The sequence below is a fragment of the Mobula birostris genome, chromosome 9 (genome assembly GCF_030028105.1).
Source record: "Mobula birostris isolate sMobBir1 chromosome 9, sMobBir1.hap1, whole genome shotgun sequence".
NCBI classification, from domain to species: domain Eukaryota; kingdom Metazoa; phylum Chordata; class Chondrichthyes; order Myliobatiformes; family Myliobatidae; genus Mobula; species Mobula birostris.
The window spans coordinates 26,008,016-26,027,770 of NC_092378.1; positions in this window are offsets into that span (position 1 = coordinate 26,008,016).

Below are 19,755 nucleotides of genomic sequence, written 5' to 3' on the forward strand. Positions count from 1 at the left end.
TCACTGCAGCCCAAATGGAAGCACTAAACAGAGACCGTCACAGCTACTCAATGCTAATGGGAAAGTGTCGAGAAGGGTATCGGTAAACTCAAAGGCATGAAGTCCAGAAATGCACTGGTTGAAGCAGCAACAGCAAGATCCCATAATGTGCACCCAGTGCCTTCTGCACAATGTCCCAAAGTGGATGCTGAACTGCGGAGTTTGGAGGCTTCTGGCATTCTCCCAAAGGTTGAGTGGAGTGGTTGGTTCATGACCATTGTCCCGGTGATCAAGAAAAGGAAGGCCGAAGCTGTTCGCAAATACGTGGATTTGAAGGTGAACATCAACCCTGTGCTGCATACTATGAATAGCTGCAGCATTTCCTCTTGGCTCCTAAACTCAATCTCACGATTGATGAAGACCAATGCACCGTATGCCCTCTTAACCATGGAGTCAACTTGTACAGCAGCTTTAAGTGTCCTATGGACTCACCCCCAAGATCCCTCTCTCTGATCCTCCACACTGCCAAAAGTCTTACCATTAATACTATATTTAGCTATCATATTTGACCTACCAAACTGAACCACCTCACAGGTATCTGGGTTGAACTCAGATGCTGGAAATCCACATTAACACATACAAAGTGCTGGAGGGACTGAACAGGTTAGGCAACATCCATGGAGAGGAATAAAGAGTCTACAATTGAGGCCAATAATGTTCTTCAAAAACTGGAATGAGTCCTGATGAAGAGTCTGTCCAGAATGTTAACTCTTTACTCTCTCCATGGAGAGCAGCCTGACCTGCAGATTCAGATTCAGATTTATTATTACTCGTACATCGAAACAAACAGTATAGTCACAGACCATCCTCACCCCAGACCTGCACACTTGTCCCCTCTCCCATCAAAATAAAAAAAAAACTTGAAAACATACACCACCAGGCTCAAGGACAGCTTCCATCCCACAGACACAGTTCTGGAAGCCTTATTATAGGAAGGATGTGCAAGCGTTAGAGATCGTGCAGAGGAGATTTACCTGGATGTTGCCTGGACTGGAAGGCGTATCTATGAAGATAGGTTAAGCGAACTACGGCATTTTAAAAAAAATAAGTGAGGATGAGAGATGCTTTGACAGAGGTGTACAGGATGATAAGAGGCTCGGATAGTCGATAGCCAGAGATGTTGCCCGAAGACGGAAATCAGTAATAGGTGGACCAAGAACATGTCATCCCATTACAGAATGGGAGTGGAGACATTGTAGAAGGTACAGGAAAGGTTCAGGATGCTGCCTGGGCATGATCAATAAGGAGAAGTTGAGGAAACTTTCAGGAGAAACATTCCACCTGGAGGGCAGTCAGTAAGTGGAACGAGAGCCAGGAGAAGTTGGGGCAGGTATATTAACACCATTTAAAAAGTACTTGGATAGCTGCACAGGAAGAAAAGATTTAGAAGGACAAGGGCCAAACATGGGTAAATAGGTCTGGCTTAGATGCGCTCATCGGTGATCTTGAGGCAAATGCAATCGGATGTTCAGACCCATCTTTCATCGTGTATGACATAACTCCAATGCCATAACGGGATGCAGCACACACCAGTCTGATGGGCAGAGGTAGGTCATAATGGGTGAGCAGTTATTCGTCTTTTTGTTTCCTTGAATGTTCTTTCACATCTCTGACCATTCCCACTTTGCTGCTGCCTGTATCAGTACACTGAATGGGGGCTGCACTGTAACAATGCTTTGGAGGAACCAATGGTTGTAGTTTACAAGTCTCCATTTGTAGATAAGCTTGTGACAAGTCAACCTAATGAATGACAGTTAATTTTCCAATTCTCTGAACCCTCTAACTCAGGATCTGTGGTTCCAGGCTCCGTATCAGAATATTTAACAGTCCCCACAATTGAGTTTAGGAGCCGAGAGTTAATGTTGCAGCTACATAGGATCCTGGTCAGACCCCACTTGGAGTACTGTGCTCATTTCTGGTTGCCTCACTACAGGAAGGATATGGAAAACATAGAAAGGGTGCAGAGAAGATTTACAAGGATGTTGCCTGGATTGGGGAGCATGCCTTATGAGAATAGGTTGAGTGAACTTGGCCTTTTCTCCTTGGAGCGACAGAGGATGAGAGGTGACCTGATAGAGATGTATAAGATGATGAGAGGCATTGATCGTGTGGATAGTCAGGGGCTTTTTCTGGGGCTGAAATGGCTAGCACAAGAGGGCACAGTTTCAAGGTTCTTGGAAGGAGGAACAGGGGAGATGTCAAGGGTAAGTTTTTTATGCAGAGAGTGGTGAGTGCGTGGAATGGGCTGCTGGCGACAGTGGTAGAGGCGGATATGACAGGGTCTTTTAAGAGACTCCTGGGTAGGTACATGGAGCTTAGAAAAATAGAGGGCTATGGGTAACCCTAGGTAATTTCTAAGGTAAGGACATGTTTCGCACAGCTTTGTGGGCCGAAGGGCCTGTATTGTGCTGTATGTTTTCTATGTTTCTATGTTACTTATTTTCATTTAATTATTTAATGGACATAGGTATATACTTAATGTGTTTCAGTTTTTTCTCTATATTTGTTTTTCATGTATTTCATTGTACTGCTGCCATAAGGTTAACAATCTCATGACATATGCCACTGATATTAAATCTGATTCTGATTCTAAATGTTTTCAAAAATGTGTCCTGATTAATTAACTCTACAAGTGGGGATGCCAGTCTTCACAAATGTTAGTGTAAATAAATTATAACTTAGGTTAAAGGAAAAACCTATACTATTACTTGTGTGAGATGAGAGCTGAGTACAACTGTGAGTGTTTTACAATTTTGCCAAAAGCAAATACAACATCAAAGGATTAAAGCTGTTAGGGGAATGTGTGACACTTCTCAGGCTGCTCCACTATAGCCACTGGGCAATATTGTACGTTGCTTTAAAAGTATTGCAATAGCTACCATATATAATCTGAATGTTATTTTAAATTGTAGCTTTGTTTTACATTCAACTGGATTGACAGTGACCACATTTTGGCTTATTATTACCAGATTAACTTCTTAAAATTTCACAAAATTTCGGGTTTTAACATTGCCTGGTTTATACATATATGGCTCATGTGACCCACTTTTGTTTTGAACAATATCGTTGTTTTATATAATCCTATTCTAAATGTGTGGGTTTTACAGTTCTTTGATCCAACAAAAATGGAAATGGGACATGGGGATGTCTGCGTGCGGTATATTTTTGTTGTAGATAGCCTGATCTCTGGGCTCGAAGACACCCTCGGGCCAATTTTGATAACATTTTCCGCCACCTCCGCCACCAGCACCATTCACTACACAGGTTACTTTAAAAAATCCGTCCTTCAACTGTACTTTAAGAACTTGTACGATTTTAATTCTGCCCGTTGGTAAATGCCACCTGATGTATTTTTCTTTGATGGCTTTTTATCCCGATCTGATGCCGAAAAATATAGTGGAATATTTTAGTGTGCGCGTCATATAACACCTGAGGTGGCACAGCTACCTTCCTACACACAATGGTGGAAGAACTCAGCAGGTCAGGCATCATCTATGAAAAAGAGTACAGTTGACGCTTTGGGCTGAGACCCCTCATCTGCAAATCTGCAGATTTTCTTTTGTTTGTGATACAGCTACCTCCCCTCCTGATCTGCTCAAGCAGCTGAACCATTTTGCCTTAACAAAAGCTTGCAGCCGGTGCACTTGAATCTTGTTTTGCCTTAGGAGTAGCGCGTGACAGCGGACAATTAAACTGCACGGACTTCTTACCTTTCGGAATTCCAATAAAACACAGTGAACTATCACAAACAAAGAGAAAATTTGCAGATGCTGGAAATCCAAGCAACACACACAAAATGCTGGAGGAATTCAGCAGGCCAGGCGGCATTTGTGGAAAAAAATACAGTCGATTAACTATCAACCTTTACCTGCTTTTCAATCACTTCCTACAATTGTTGTTATAAACATTTTTTTAAGCATGTCTTACCAGACATTCAGCCATCCTTGTCTGGCACGTGGTGTCAGAATTAACCGGGTCACGTTCCTGACTTGACCTTTGTATTTTTTGACGAGGCCGAGTGGCTAGCTCAACGCTCAACCCGGCACGGATGGAAAGCGTGTTCAGGGCTGGCCCGACCTGGATTTGAACTCGGGAACCTTCGTTCCAGAGTCCGGCGCTGATCTCACTGCGCCACCAGCCGGCCTGTTATAAACTATGAGGCTTCCATTAATGGGAAGGATGAAATAACTGCAGGGGGCAAATGAGCTGACTCCTTTGCAAAGGCAGCAACAGCAAATCCTTAGGGCCGCAGAGCACTCCAGTGCAATCAAACTGACAACACTTTCCACGTGCTTTGAACTCGTAAAAATGCTGCGTGATGTGTCAGCAGCTGAAAAATACTTTATGGTCTAAAGCACACTATGTACAATGCTATAAAGGATGATGGGTAGAATAAAAAATTGAGAGATTCTCAACCAAAGCAAGAAAGTAGTAACAACTGTATGATTTACCGGAGACATAATCCTGAAAGACACTGCCAGTATCTACTGCCGCTGGGCCCACCCCCAGAGGTTATTTGTGCATCTCCAAACGGACTTTATGCAGTTACCTAAATGTTGTGATTGTGCACTTGTTATCTTGTTTTTAACCTCCTTGTTTAAGAGCTTATCCAACTCAGAGAAATGATGACGAACTGTTGATAATTTTTATTATGAAAATTTATTCCCAGGTTTGGGATTCCTGAGAAAACCTCAAGTGATAACGGTCCTTACCTTTTGGTGAAGTGGCATGAGTTGACGAAAGCCTTGTAGTGTGAGCGTTATTTCACCAGCTCTTATCACTCTCAATCTCACGGGACAGCTGAAAAATAGGTTAGCTAAACTGCTCAGTGAGATCAAGCTAAAGCTAAACTGGTCCTCATCACAATCTGCTGCACTCCAAACTGTGTAACAGGCCTATCTCTATTTGGGGATGTCCAAAACTATCTCATATCTATACACCTGCCAGTCACCCCTCCCTTTTTAATGAAACAGATGGACATCCATATTAAGAGCAAAAGCATGTTGCAGTATTGTACAGCATTTACACAGACTCTTAGAAGTTCCCATCAATAGGTACTTGAAGCCTAGAAGATCACGCTAGCTGCAGAGTGTCAGACCTACCAGCCAGGAGATAGGGGACTGGTATGAGCCTAGTGATAAAAGCATTATCTGGAGCTCCACTGGAAGGTCCACTCCAAGTGTTGATGACCACATATACTGTACTACTTCAAAGGTCCAGAAGAAGCCAAAGTGGATACGTGCCTGGCACGTTAACCAGGGAACAGGTGGCCACAAGAATGTTGATGATAAAGACTGATGGAAGTAACCAATATGTATTATATGTTTTGGGTAATTAGGACTTCTATTTTCTGTCTATATGCAGAAGTATCCCACAACACTAATACTCCGAACACTTTTCTTCACCTTAGTTATGAACAGTCAGGTTGTTGGGTGTGCTCTGGAGAGCATCTATACATTTGGAATGTGGTTTGCCAATGCATTTATCCCCTAGAATTGCAGTGAGCTTGATTCCATTTGACTTCAATAAAGAAATCAGAACTGTAAAAGGAGCACAGACTGCACTGCCCATTGTAGGAATGACTCTTGCCAATGCAACTGTGTGGAGGCCTGACATCAACCAACTTACAGTTGCATTAATGAGCACTCCCCCCCCCCACTCCAAAGCTGCTACATGGGGTAGGGGGTGAAGTATGTTACTGTAACCATCAAGAGGTGGGACTAGACTTGGGTAACAGTACACGTAATGTCTATACTACTGGTGACCCTCCAAATCCCTTTCATGGTACTTACTAGGTACATGGCTGACAGGCTTATCACTGACTGCTAGGAGCACCCCTTCTAAAATGGAAGCTTGTCCTGAACCAAATCCATGGAGGGGTTGTTGCTGTTGTTATTTGGCATATGTAGCACCATAACTTTGCCACCTGCCCAATTTCTCTCTGCATCCTAGTGTGTGGGGCTGCTATAGAAGGACTATGGAGACTGAGTGTTTTAGCATTGCAGTATTCCTGTTCTGGGAACCTTCCAAACTGACTTGTGAAAGTATTAACATGGCCTCAGCACTGCTGGAGTAACTGGCTACTAACACAGTCTCAGCACTACATATCACGAGCCAGATCATCAATGACATTACTGCCGAAATGTTGGCAATCTGCACTGTGGCCATCATCCTCCTCCCAAATCAACTAGGACTCAACTTCCTGTTGTCTAAGAGAGGTGGCACTTGTGCAATTATTAGCCAGGAGTGTTGCATATACGTCCTTGATATCAGCAGCTAACTGACCCCAACGAAACTTTTAGGGAGTTCCAGAGACTCTGCTTATTGAAATTCAGTGAGATTTACATTGTCCTCTGCAGGACAAAGAGGCAGGACTGTGGAATTTGCCATAAGGCAACGTATCGCTTAGGGCAGTTGTAGTTAAGTGAGGTCTTTGAGGTGAGACTGCTGGAGACACATCTGATTACTACAGACTAAGGCTGGCTGACTGTGGCAGTATGTACTGAAACAAGATGGGTGAGGCCTCTGTAATGAGACTGGAATCCCTTCTGGCATTCAAAAGGCGACATGCCAGCAGAGGATGATTGGAAGTTATTGTGGGCAATCTGTCCAAACCAGTTGGGAGCACCAACTCATGGAGTTAGAAGAGACAAGATAATGCAGGATTGTCCTCAGCTCCTGATTCACTCTCTCTTAGTCTGGCTATTAGATTGGATGTGGAAACTTGATGAGAGGCTGTCTGTGGCTCCCAAAAGAGAACAGAAAGCCTTCCGAAAGTGAGATGTGAACTGTGGTCCTCGATCAGCCTCTAGGTCCTGAGGGAAACTGTGCAGCCTGAATTATGAAGGTTGCAGTTTCATGTGCTGACGTGGGCAGCTTTAGATAACCAGCCCACAACTACCATAATGGTGATGTTTCCTTCTGGCGGATAAGTCCCGTGATGAAATCCACCAAGAGTTGGCACCGGGGCAGTGAGGCACAGGCAGCAGGCAGAGCAGACCAACAGGGCACTGAGCTGATATCTTGTTCTGGCCACACATGGGACAAGCAGTGACGAAGCTGTGGACATCCTGGGACAGAGGCGGTTACCAAAATCATCGCTTTATAAATTCAGGGTCCGTTGAAAACCCAGGTGGCCAACCAGATGGGAAGAGTAACCTCTCTCCAACCTGGGGTGCACAGTGGCAGGGACAAATATTACACTGGGAAGTCCCCCACTTTGGGTCTGAATTTCACTGCTAGGCAGCCTTCATCTCTGCCACCTGATTGCGACTTCCTGTGGTGTGTTGCTGTGAGTGTCGACATCTGTTCTTCCCATTTGGACTTGAATTGCCACTCTGAAAGCAGTTGTCACACTGCACAAGCTGTTTCTGCCAACCCAGACTCCACTGATTTTAACTCCTCCAGCTGACCAACAACCTCCGGGTTGGGCTAGGCTGACTGCTCCTGCGAGTTGTTGCTGCAATGCTTGAGTGACTTTTACCACCTGAGCCTCTACTGACTTAAACTTCTCTCCTACGTGCCCGAAGAAATTTAGGGCTTTTCTCTCTCCACTGGGTCCATTTTAATGGTCAATTCTTGCTGACACCATGCTTGATGAAGTCCCAAGTGCAGAGGGAGGGACACAGTGGCAGAATGAACAGTTCACTGAGTTTTGATAAGAATGGTACAGAAAAAAGGAAAAAAAAGAATAAATGCTGGGTCATCAGGGCTGCTAACTAAAACATCTAACATCTAACGCTGTCACTGCAGCTTGGAAGCAGTAACTTAATACTAAACTAACACCAACCAAAATACCAATTAAAAGCATAAATCTAAATTGTCTTTTTTCCTGCAATTTGGACTAAGGTAAGCAGGGAGCATTACCATTGCTATGCCTTGGTCAAGACTCAACAGGACTGAAATGAAAGGAAGGGAGTTAAATACAACCACAAAGAAACCCTAATTGGCTGGAATGAGCAAGATTGCTAAACACTTTCAGATGCCCACTTGCGAGGGTAATCAGACTCCATGATAGTCCGTGGTTGTGATAGGCACAGAAAGTATAAGTCCTTCTTAATTAAACAATAATTAATGTACACTCAGTGGCCACTTTATTAGTTACAACTGTACACCTCCTCAATACAAATATCTAATCAGCAAATCATGTGACAGCAACTCTGTGCATAAAGGACATGGTCAAGAGGTTCAGTTATTGTTCAGATCAAACATCAGAATGGGGAAGAAATCTAATTCAAGTGACTTAGACCGTGGAATGATTGTTGGTGTCAGATGGGGTGGTCTGAGTATCTCAGAAACTGCTGATCTCCTGGGATTCTCACACACAACAGTCTGGAGTTTACAGAGAATGCTGCAAAAAAACAGAAAAGTATCCAGTGAGCGGCAGTTCTGTGGGCAAAAATGCCTTTTTAATTGGAGAGGCCAGAGGAAATTGGTTAGACTGGTTCAAGGTGACAGGAAGGCTACAGTTATTCAAATAACATGTGCTAAAACAGTAGTATGCAGAAGAGCATCTCTGAATGCTCAACACGTGGAACCTTGAAGTGGATGGGATACAGCAGCAGAAGACCACAAATATACACTCATTGTGTGTATGCGTGTGTTTTGCACCATTTAAACAGGATTTTACTATTATGCATATGACACAAGTCCCTATGCCTCATATCAGCACACAGTTTGTGCTTCTGAAAACCCACAGTTCCTGACTGGCTTGGATTAAATTTGATGTGCTATGATTTGTTTTGCATTCTACATCAATGTTCCTGCATAAATTCTTACTTTTATATCCACAAGTTACTTAATTTTCTTCTTCTGTGTTATCTCCAAATTAGGAATGTGATTACGAATGATAGATTTAACTGTAACATTCATATAAGTAACAGTACAGAAAGATGGAAATTATGAGTGATTCTACGAGGATAGCAAATGACACTGCAACAGTGGTCATGAATCCTGAAACCAGTGCTGCCTTTTGGTCCTTTAGCTCAGAGGTAACCAGGCTGAGTTGGAAACGGAACGTAGCTGACATTTTGGTGATTGAAGCAACTTGATGGCGAGAAGTGAAAGGATTTCTTGAACAATATAAAATCTGAGTTAGAGAAACTAAGGTCAGGCCTTTTGAAATAAATGCTTAGGTTGAGCACACACACACACAGAGGTTAGGGTGCTCTGTATTTCATATTTATTATTTAGGTTAAGTACATAAATATCTAGAATTAAGCTTTTGATTAAGGTTTCAGTGCTTGCTCTTAAATTTAAGTAAACAATTTAACATTTCATTTGTTTGCTTTGAGGATGAAGTAAAAAAAAGCTCTGCTGTTTGGCATAGTTAAAATCAATTATATAAACAATCACCTAATATCTAAGGACTTTACTTTATGACTCTAATTGGAAAGAAGAGACAGGTGCAACCTGTAGCGTGCAGTTTGTCCCAGGGCTGTTCAGGTAACCAAGGCTGTGCGTGCAAAAAGTGCCTGCAGCTGCTTGCCCCTATGCACTTTTCTACGCTTCAAAAGAACTTAACAGCCTCTGCAGGGATTAAAAAATGCTTCCTGGATTGCAGGAACTAGGAGATGATCATTCTACGGCCGGATAGAATTCAGAATAACAGATAGATGCCACCTGGAAACTTAAGCAGAAGCAGGCAATACTGGAATTCTCCAGGAGTGTGACACTTTAGTACAAATTTGTCACTGAGTGCTGGTGTCTATGATGACACCTGGGCCTGTTGCCATATGATAAAGTGTAAGGAAGACTTTCAGCCAAATGTTGGAACATATATGTAAATGGGGAACATATGCTGGAACATATATGTAAATGCATCACAGTGAATATGTTGGCGTCTTGGTGTTAAGTTAAGGGAATATATGAGAAAACTGTTACAGCTCATCCAGACAGATGAGTGGAAAGAATGAAAATAACAGTCTGTGTGCTCCAATGATATAGGTGTAATGCTCTGTAAAGTTTCACTGTGAGTGTAATGGCCTTTGTAATGTTTCACTGCTAAGGTAATGGTTTCTCTGTAGCAGCAATGTTTGGGTTATGACTAGAGATACCGGTGCCTTTGGAATGTATGTTAGCCAATGAGAGGCATGCTGTTCTTTCTTGTGGGTCTGGGAGCAGGGATTTCGCGGTCTTTTGTCGGCGAGAGATGAAGAGGGAAGACACGAATGGAAAGAGTTGGTAGACCGGCAGACAGAGCGGACTCAGAGTGAGGGTCCAACGGTCAGCGACGCTCGGAGGAGGTCGATAGGGGTCGAATGGACGATTCCGTGAGCTCCAACATGCACTTTAGACGGTTCCCTTAAAATGGGCCCTTTTTCTTTTTATTTTCTTTACTAACCCTATAGTCAGATTAAGATTTATGAAGTTCAATCGTTTAATTGCAACGGTGTACTGTCTGATATTTTGCTGTTTGGATTTGTAACCGGGGCAGCACATCACGCAGCATCCGCGCAAAAGAGATTTCTCAGTTTGGCTGGGCCAGAGGCTGTCTTACCCTAGACAAACATATGCTGGCCGAACCTCAGAGTTACACAGGGAAAGAGAATGCTACTGTTATTATTTATTTATTTAGCAATACAACACGGAACAGGCCCTTCCGGCCCTGAGAAACATGCCACCCCGGCATCCCCTGATAAACCCAATTAACCCTAACCTAATCACAGGACAATTTACAATGACTGACCTTTGGGCTGTGGGAGGAAACCAGGGCACCTGGGGAAAAGCCACACATTCCATGGGGAGGATGTACACACACCCTACAGGTGGTGCCGGCAATGAACTCTGAACATCCCATGTCGTAATAACAAAGTGCTAGCTGCTTGACTACTGTGACTGCCACATTGTCCTTTAGTGACAGTTCAAGGAGCAAGAAAACAAGCTGGTAGAAATCACTGGATAACCTCCAATGCCACATGAATTTAGTCAGTAAAAATAGATGGGTACGACAGGTCTTTGTGCAAGTAGAGATATGGTGCAGGAGGGAGGCTTTTAGTTTCCTGAGACCTCGGCAAGAAAAATGTATTCAAAAAAGACAGGTTGCATCTGAGCAATATCATGTTTCAAAGTTCAAAGTAAATTTATTATTAGGGTGCAACTAACCCCCTACTACATTTCAATGGTTTTCCCAAACTATATCATGTTTAAATTTAGAAAAAAATCAGAAGTGTCATTTTTGATCCTTTGGTTAAATTTGAAGAGACTTGGAAGCCATTTATTCAACATTTTCATATGATGTAGTTTGACCTTTTCCGAATCCTTTTTATTAACTTAGAATATATGACTAGAGGAGCGGAGTTGACGACATTAAGGAATGTATTCGATCTAATATATTGGTTCAGCCTTGTTTTGTTCTGTTTGCTTTTTTTTTTGGGGTTTAGCCATTAGTTCTTTCTTTAAATTTTTTTTTGGGTTTAGCCATTAGTTCTTTTTTAAAATTTTTCTTTTGTTTTTTGGGGTTTTTCTTTGCAATATCCTTTTTATTTCTTTTTTCTTCATGATTAACTATATCAAGAGTTTGGAAGTCTATTAGAACTATTTGTAGTCTTTTTTGTATATGTTTATTAACATTAAGGTAATTCCAATCTCTTTGTATCACTATTGTTATTATGTTTATGAGCTTGAAAATTAATAAAAAGATTAATAAAGAAAGGTGCATGTAAGTCGCTATATACTTCCCTGATATTTATTTTCTTGCAGGCATTCACAGTAAATCAAAGAAATACAATAGAATACATGAAAAGCCACATACACCAGAGATGGACATACAACAGTGTGCAAAAGACAACAAACTGCAAATACAAGAAAAAATAAATAAATAAATAAGCAATAAATATTGTGAGCATAAGTTCAGTCCCCTATCCTCTGGTCCTAGACTCTCCCACTATTGGAAGCATCTTCTCCATGTCCACTCTTAGGGCACCATGGTAGTCTACTGGTTAGTGTGACATTACTACAGGTTGGGGCATCAAGGTTTGGAGTTCAGTTTTGACATCCTCCCCATGGAACACGTGGGTTTTCTCTGGATGCTCCGGTTTCCTCCCAAAGTCCAAAGACATACCGGATAGTAGGTTAATTGGTCATTGTAAATTGTCCCATGATTAGGTTAGGTTTCAATTGGGGGCTGGGTGGCGCAGCTTACAGTGCTGGAAGGGCCTATTCCGCCTTGTATCTCAATAAATAAATTCCCTAATAGGAGATCTAGTGTTGCACTTCCTCTAGTTGGAACTTCTATGTATTGATTAAGAAAACTTTCCTGAACACACTTGACAAACTTTTCCCCATCCAGCCCTTTTACAGTATGGGAGTCCCAGTCAACATGTGGAGAGTTAAAATCACCTACTATCACAACATTATGTTCCTTGCAACACTCTACAAAGGTGCTCCTCTAAACCCTGTGGACTGTGGAGTGGTCTTTAATATTATCCCATTAACAGGGGTGCAGTGCTAGCCGGAGCACACCCAGCACGTCTTTAAGAAAAAAGCCGAAATAGACAAGCTAATTAATTAGGTGCCACCCAGAAGCCAGTCTTCATTAGAGGAACTGAGGTGGAGAGGGTCAATAACTTTAAATTCTTCTGCATTAAGGATCAACGTTTCTCTCTGAAAAGTGTCAGAGGATCTGTCCTGGGACCAGCACGTAACTGTCATTACAAAGAAAGCACGGCAGCACCTATACTTTATTAGAAGTTTGTGTAGAGTCAATATGTCACCTCGATCCTCACAGCCCTGTCTTTTCAGCCTGTCTGGGCTGGCGTTTAAATTGACCAAACAATGGAACAGCTAAAGGCTCCAGCACCCTGGAAAGAGGAGTGAACATCACAAAGAGCAAGTGAAATCAGCAATTGCCTCTGATCTGGGCCAACATTTATGTGCTGGGTGGCACCTAATTAATTAGCTTGTTTATTTTGGCTTTTTTCTTAAAGATATACTGGGTGTGCTCCGGCTAGCACTGCACCCATGGCTAAAGTACAAGTGAAAGAAAGCACAGGGGAGGTTGTTGAAGTCTCTAGAGTAATAAAAAACAAAGTTTACAAAGGGATAAGAATTTAATTTCAGTAACTATGAAGACAATTTTGAGAAGGGGGCAGTGAATATAGGACTGAAGATGTTATTTTTGAATACAAACATTATACAAAACAAGGTAGATTGGCTTATAGTGCAGTTAGAAACTGGCAGGTATGACATTTAGGCAACACAGAGTTGTGGCTGAAAGAAGATCACAGCTTCCATGTTACACATCCTAATGAAAAGACAGACAGGTTAGGTGGTTTGTTCGTAAAAAAATGAAATCAAATCCTTAGCAAGAAGTGACATAAGATCAAAAGATGTAGAATCCTTGTGGGCAGAATTAAGAAACTGCAAGGGTAAAAGTCTCTTGTGGAGTTATATACAAGGTTCTGAATAGTAGCCAGGATGTTACAACAGGAAATAGAAAAAGTATATAAAAAAGGCAATATTATGACATGATTATGAAGACACGCAGTCCCCTTTTATTGTCATTTAGCAATACATGCAGTAAGAAATGATAAAAATGTTTTTCCAAAATGATATCATGAAAACACATGACAAACTGACTTAAAAACTAACAAAAACCACATAATTATAACATATAGTTACAACAGTGCAAAGCAATACCATAATTTGATAAGAACAGACCATGGCACGGTAAAAATCTCAGAGACTCTCAAAAGTCCCATCATGTCACGCAGACGGTAAACCCCCAACACTGCCAACTTGCCAATGCAGCATCCTGGAAGCATCTGACCACCGTCCGACTCCGAGTCCGTCCGAAAAACTCCGAGCCTCTGACCACCTATTTGACACTGAGCACCGAGCACCATCTCTGCCGAAAGTTTCGACCCCGGCCCCGGCAACAGGCGATACACAAAGCCGAGGATTTGGGGCCTTCGTCTTCGGAGATTCTCGATCGCACAGTAGCAGCAGCAGTGAAGCAGGCATTTCAGAAGTTACTCCAGATGTTCCTCTGCGCTTTCACGGCTGTCCCCATCAAATCCGGATTGATGCACGGCACCCCTAATTACACATATCGATATTCATTTGGAATGGCCGCACGCGCTGCGTTGCACCACCATCTTCTGTTTAAGGCATAAACTCATTACTTTTACAGTCAAATTCCCTAGCAATAAGTGATTACATTCTGAAAATTTCTTAATTACTTGCAGTATCTACATGCTAGCTTTTTGAAAATCATGCACTAAGACACTAGCACTTATCTCGCATCGCTGCAGTCTCTCACTATTTATATATATATTTTTGGCATGTACTGTATAGCCTACAGTATAATAAGGGACTATTTTATGTTTCAGTAACACGTCGTTGAATGCGCTATTAGGCGCATATTGAGCATGTACTATTAGGCGTGTATTGTTCTGTACGTGTGTGCTGAGTTCAGATTATGCCAGTAAAGAACCATGAAACTTAGCTCCCGTCTCCGGCGTTTTCATTAATAGCATTGTTGTGTAACCAGGCCACATACACAACAAATTGGCGACGAGGTGAATGAACCTACATCTTATCAGAACGCCGTGTTTTAGTTGATAACGACACTCGGAGGAAGAGCACAAGGAACAAGCCAAGGAGCGGGAAAAGGAGGCAGAGCGAGGCCGCGAGTCCGAAAGGAAGTGGGAGCACAGCCGGGGTCGGGAACGTTGGGAGACCAAGAGCCACCGCATGTCCAGGTGAGACCACAGCCGGTGCTGACCCCCAGGGGCTTAGGGTCTGCCTGCCCCAGAAGGGAGATAGAACATAGAAACATAGAAAACCTATAGCACTATACAGGCCCTTCGGCCCATAAAGTTGTGCTGAACGTGTCCACACCTTAGAAATTACTAGACTTTCCCATAGCCCTCTATTTTTCTGAGCTCCATGTACCTATCCAAAAGTCTCTTAAAAGATCCTATCGTATTTGCTTCCATCACTGCTGCCGGCAGCCCATTCCACACACTCACCACTCTCTGAGTAAAAAAACTAACCCTGACATCTCCTCTGTACCTACTCCCCAGCACCTTAAACCTCTGTCCTCTTGTGGCAACCATTTCAGCCCTGGGAAAAAGCCTCTGACTATCCACACGATCAATGCCTCTCATCATCTTATACACCTCTATCAGGTCACCTCTCATCCTCCGTCACTCCAAGGAGAAAAGGACGAGTTCACTCAACCTATTCTCATAAGGCATGCTCCCCAATCCAGGCAACATTCTTGTAAATCTCCTCCGCACCCTTTCCATGGCTTCCACATCCTTCCTGTAGTGAGGCAACCAGAACTGAGCACAGTACTCCAAGTGGGGTCTGACCAGGGTCCTATATAGCTGCAACATTACCTCTCGGCTCCTAAATTCAATTCCACAATTGATGAAGGCCAATACATCGTACACCTTCTTAACTACAGAGTCAACTTGCACAGCAGCTTTGAGTATCCTATGGACTCGGACTCCAAGATCCCTCTGATCCTCCACACTGCCAAGTGTCTTACCATTAATACTATATTCTGTCATCATATTTGACCTACCAAAATGAACCACTTCACACTTATCTGGATTGAACTCCATCTGCCACTTCTCAGCCCAGTTTTGCATCCTAACAATGTCCCGCTGCAACCTCTGACAGCCCTCCACACTATCCACAACACCCCCAACCTTTGTGTCATCAGCAAATTTACTAACCCATCCCTCCACTTCCTCATCCAGGTCATTTATAAAATTCACAAAGAGTAAGGGTCCCAGAACAGGTCCCTGAGGCACTCCACTGGTGACTAACCTCCATGCAGAATATGACTCATCTACAACCACTCTTTGCCTTCTGTGGGCAAGCCAGTTCTGGATCCACAAAGCAATGTCCCCTTGGATCCCCTGCCTCCTTACTTTCTCAATAAGCCTTGCATGGGGTACCTTATCAAATGCCTTGCTAAAATCCATATACATTACATCTACTGCACTTCCTTCATCAATGTGTTTAGTCACATCCTCAAAAAATTCAATCAGACTCGTAAGACATGACCTGCCCTTGACAAAGCCATGCTGACTATTCCTAATCATATTATACCTCTCCAAATGTTCATAAATTCTGCCTCTCAGGATCTTCTCCATCAACTTACTAACCACTGAGGTAAGACTCAGTGGTCTATAATTTCCTGGGCTATCTCTACACCCTTTCTCAAATAAAGGAACAACATCCGCAACCCTCCAATCCTCCGGAATCTCTCCCGTCCCCATTGATGATGCAAAGATCATCGCCAGAGGCTCAGCAATCTCCTCCCTCGCCTACCACAGTAGCCTGGTGTATATCTCATCCGGTCCCGGTGACTTATCCAACTTGATGCTTTCCAAAAGCTCCAGTACATCCTCTTTCTTAATATCTACATGCTCAAGCTTTTCAGTCCGCTGCAAGTCATCACTACAATCACCAAGATCCTTTTCCATAGTGAATACTGAAGTAAAGTATTCATTAAGTACCTCTGCTCTTTCCTCCGGTTCCATACACACTTTCCCACTGTCACACTTGATAGGTCTTATTCTTTCACGTCTTATCCTCTTGTTCTTCACATACCTGTAGAATGCCTTGGTGCCTTCCTTAATCCTGCCCACCAAGGTCTTCTCGTGGCCCCTTCTGGCTCTCCTAATTTCCTTCTTAAGCTCCTTCCTGTTAGCCTTATAATCTTCTAGATCTCTAACATTACCTAGCTCTCTGAACCTTTTGTAAGCTTTTCTTTTCTTCTTGACTAGATTTATTACAGCCTTTGTACACCACGGTTCTTGTACCCTACGAAAACTTCCCTGTCTCATTGGAACGTACCTATGCAGAACTCCACACAAATATCCCCTGAACATTTGCCACATTTCTTCTGTACTTTTCCCTGAGATCATCTGTTTCCAATTTAAGCTTCCAATTTCCTGCCTGATAGCCTCGTAATTCCCCTTACTCCAATTAAACGCTTTTCTAACTTGTCTGTTCCTATCTCTCTCCAATGCTATTGTAAAGGAGATAGAATTATGATCACTATCTCCAAAATGCTCTCCCGCTGAGAGATCTGACACCTGACCGGGTTCATTTCTCAATAGCAAAAATGGGTAATAGCAATAGATAAAAAGGAGAGACACATACATATAGACGGAGTGCGCTCGTGGTGCTAGCAAAAAGGACACGTGAGTCAAAAAGAAAACAAGGGGAAAACGGGGCTAAATTAATATAACAAAGATGGCAATGATTGAAACCATTACAGTATTAGATAGTGGCATTGAAGACTGGGCAACTTACATTGAGAGAGTGGAGTTATATTGTGAGGCTAACGGTGTTTATGATGAAAAGAAAGCCAGCGTCTTACTCAGTATTATGGGAGCAAAAACATACGGGCTGCTACAGAACTTGTTAACCCCTGAAAAGCCAGCTGACAAAACATTCAAGCAAACAGTAGACACTCTCTAACAGCATTTAAACCCCAAACCACTGGTCATTGCTGAAAGATTTAAATTTCACAAACGGAGTCAGAGCGAAAATGAAAGTATTTCTGAATATTGTGCTGAATTGCACAATTATCAGAATATTGTCAATTTGGAGCTGGTCTATCGGACGCATTGAGGAACAGGTTAGTGTGTGGCATGCACTGTGAAACCACACAGAAGAAGCTTCTGTGTGAAAGAGACCTTACATTAGAGAAGGCACTGGACATTGCAATATCAATGGAAATAGCAGCACGGGGTGCTTCAGAGATACAACAAAAATCTCTGGAATATGCTACAAATAAAATGTCACTGAACAGAAACGAAGGAAAGAAATGTTACCGTTGTGGGAACATGTCACATGACCCTGATGACTGTTGGTTTAAAGACAAAGAATGCAGAAACTGTGGCAAACAGGACCACTCTGGCAGAGTATGCAAAGCTAGTAAACAGCAGAAAAAGGACAAAATACAGAAAAACCCCAGAAAGGAAAACACAACAATGTACACAAAATGGAAGAAAGCAGTTTTGATGAAAATGACTCAGACAAAAGTGAATTGTCTTGTCTGCAGCTTCACAGTGTGAAAGAGACAGATGATCGAAGGATCACTCCCCAAGTGGCAGGCGTGAGACTGAAAATGGAGTTGGACACAGGCTCAGCTTTAACAGTGATCTCTGGACACGATTATAAATGACTGTTTTCTCACATACTTCTGAAATGAACTAAACTACTGCTAAAGACTTACACAGGACAGAAAATGCATCCCAAAGGTAAAATTAAAGCTACAGTGACCTATGGAGACAAAACACAGCAGCTGAACCTCTATGTACTGAAAAATGGAGGACCACCATTGCTGAGATGTGAATGGGTCAGGAAAATCCAGTTGGATTGGCACACCATCAAGGCACTAGATGTGTCAACAGAGGAGGGCAGCTCGGTGGGGAAGATGTCCACAGATCTCCTCTCACCCATTGTTGACTGTTACAACGACAAGGAGGAGCTAGACAGCATTGACGATGAGGACGAATGCAGTATCCATAGCCTCAACTCGGATGAAGATACAGTGAGTGCAAGTGAGAGAGATATTGCCAATAAGCAGGATGATGAAGGCTACCTGGAAGTAAAAGAGCGGATGTACCCAGGAGAAATTGACATCTCTCAAAAGACAGTTACAGCAGTTACAGGAAGGCACTTTGCAGGAGTACCAGAAAAGGATGAAGAAACTAGATCAACAGTACAAGGAAAGAACATGAAATGCAGAGCTTTTTCTGCAACTGGAGACAGAACAAGTGGAAAGGAATTATACTAAAGAGAAGAAAGCAGCAGTGAAGGAATTTGAAGATAAAAAGGTTGAGTTCGAAGAAAAGAAAAAAGATGATTGAGAATGAAAGGCTAACAATGGAACTCACAGGAGATTCTATGGAGGTAAAGCCAACAATGACTAGGAAACTAAGGAGGAGACCTAATGATTCTGTTCCAATTACAGACAAAAGACGAAAACCTGCACCTGAGCAGTTAAATTACTTTTTAACAGATGAACAGATAATGGGAGATTTGTGAACTCGAAATAAGCTTAAATCTCTGAAAAGACCAGCATCTCTGTCTTCTCCTGAGCATCTTCCCAGCACTCCTGCTGAATCACCAGCACAAAGACATGAAGCACAAATAGAAGATGGAAAGTTATTTTACGATAAGAGATGGTATCATAAAGTTCAGGCTATCTATTTGGAATCTAAGGAGAATACAAAGATTGGCCGTGTAATTAGCTGGGTTGGAACAAATGAGATATGGGTAAGGAAGACAAGTGATAGCACAAAGATGCGTATATAACTAGGACAGCTGCACAGAGGAGTCTTCATTATACGGAGGCGATCTGCTGCCTAGAACTCTTAGTAAGTTGGAGGCACACATCTTCTTAACTCCCTATGCTCAGAAGTCAACTTTTCATGACTTTTATATGGAAATCTGTATTAAAACAAACAAGTTTAGTGACAGACGTTACCCAGAGAGGCAGAGAAGACCCCCCCCCACAGAGACATGAGTTATAAATGGAACTTAGACCAAAAGTTAAACAAAGGCTTGTTATAATTTAATATTGTTACGTTACTTTGTTATAATTTGATATTATTAAGTTACTAAGTAAACAAATGGTCGGCGTTTGTATGTTAAGGGTAAACATATTTGTTTAGCATAGTGCCCCAGTAAAAAATGAGTTGATACACTATTAAAATAAAAGGGGAGGAGTGTATCGTATAG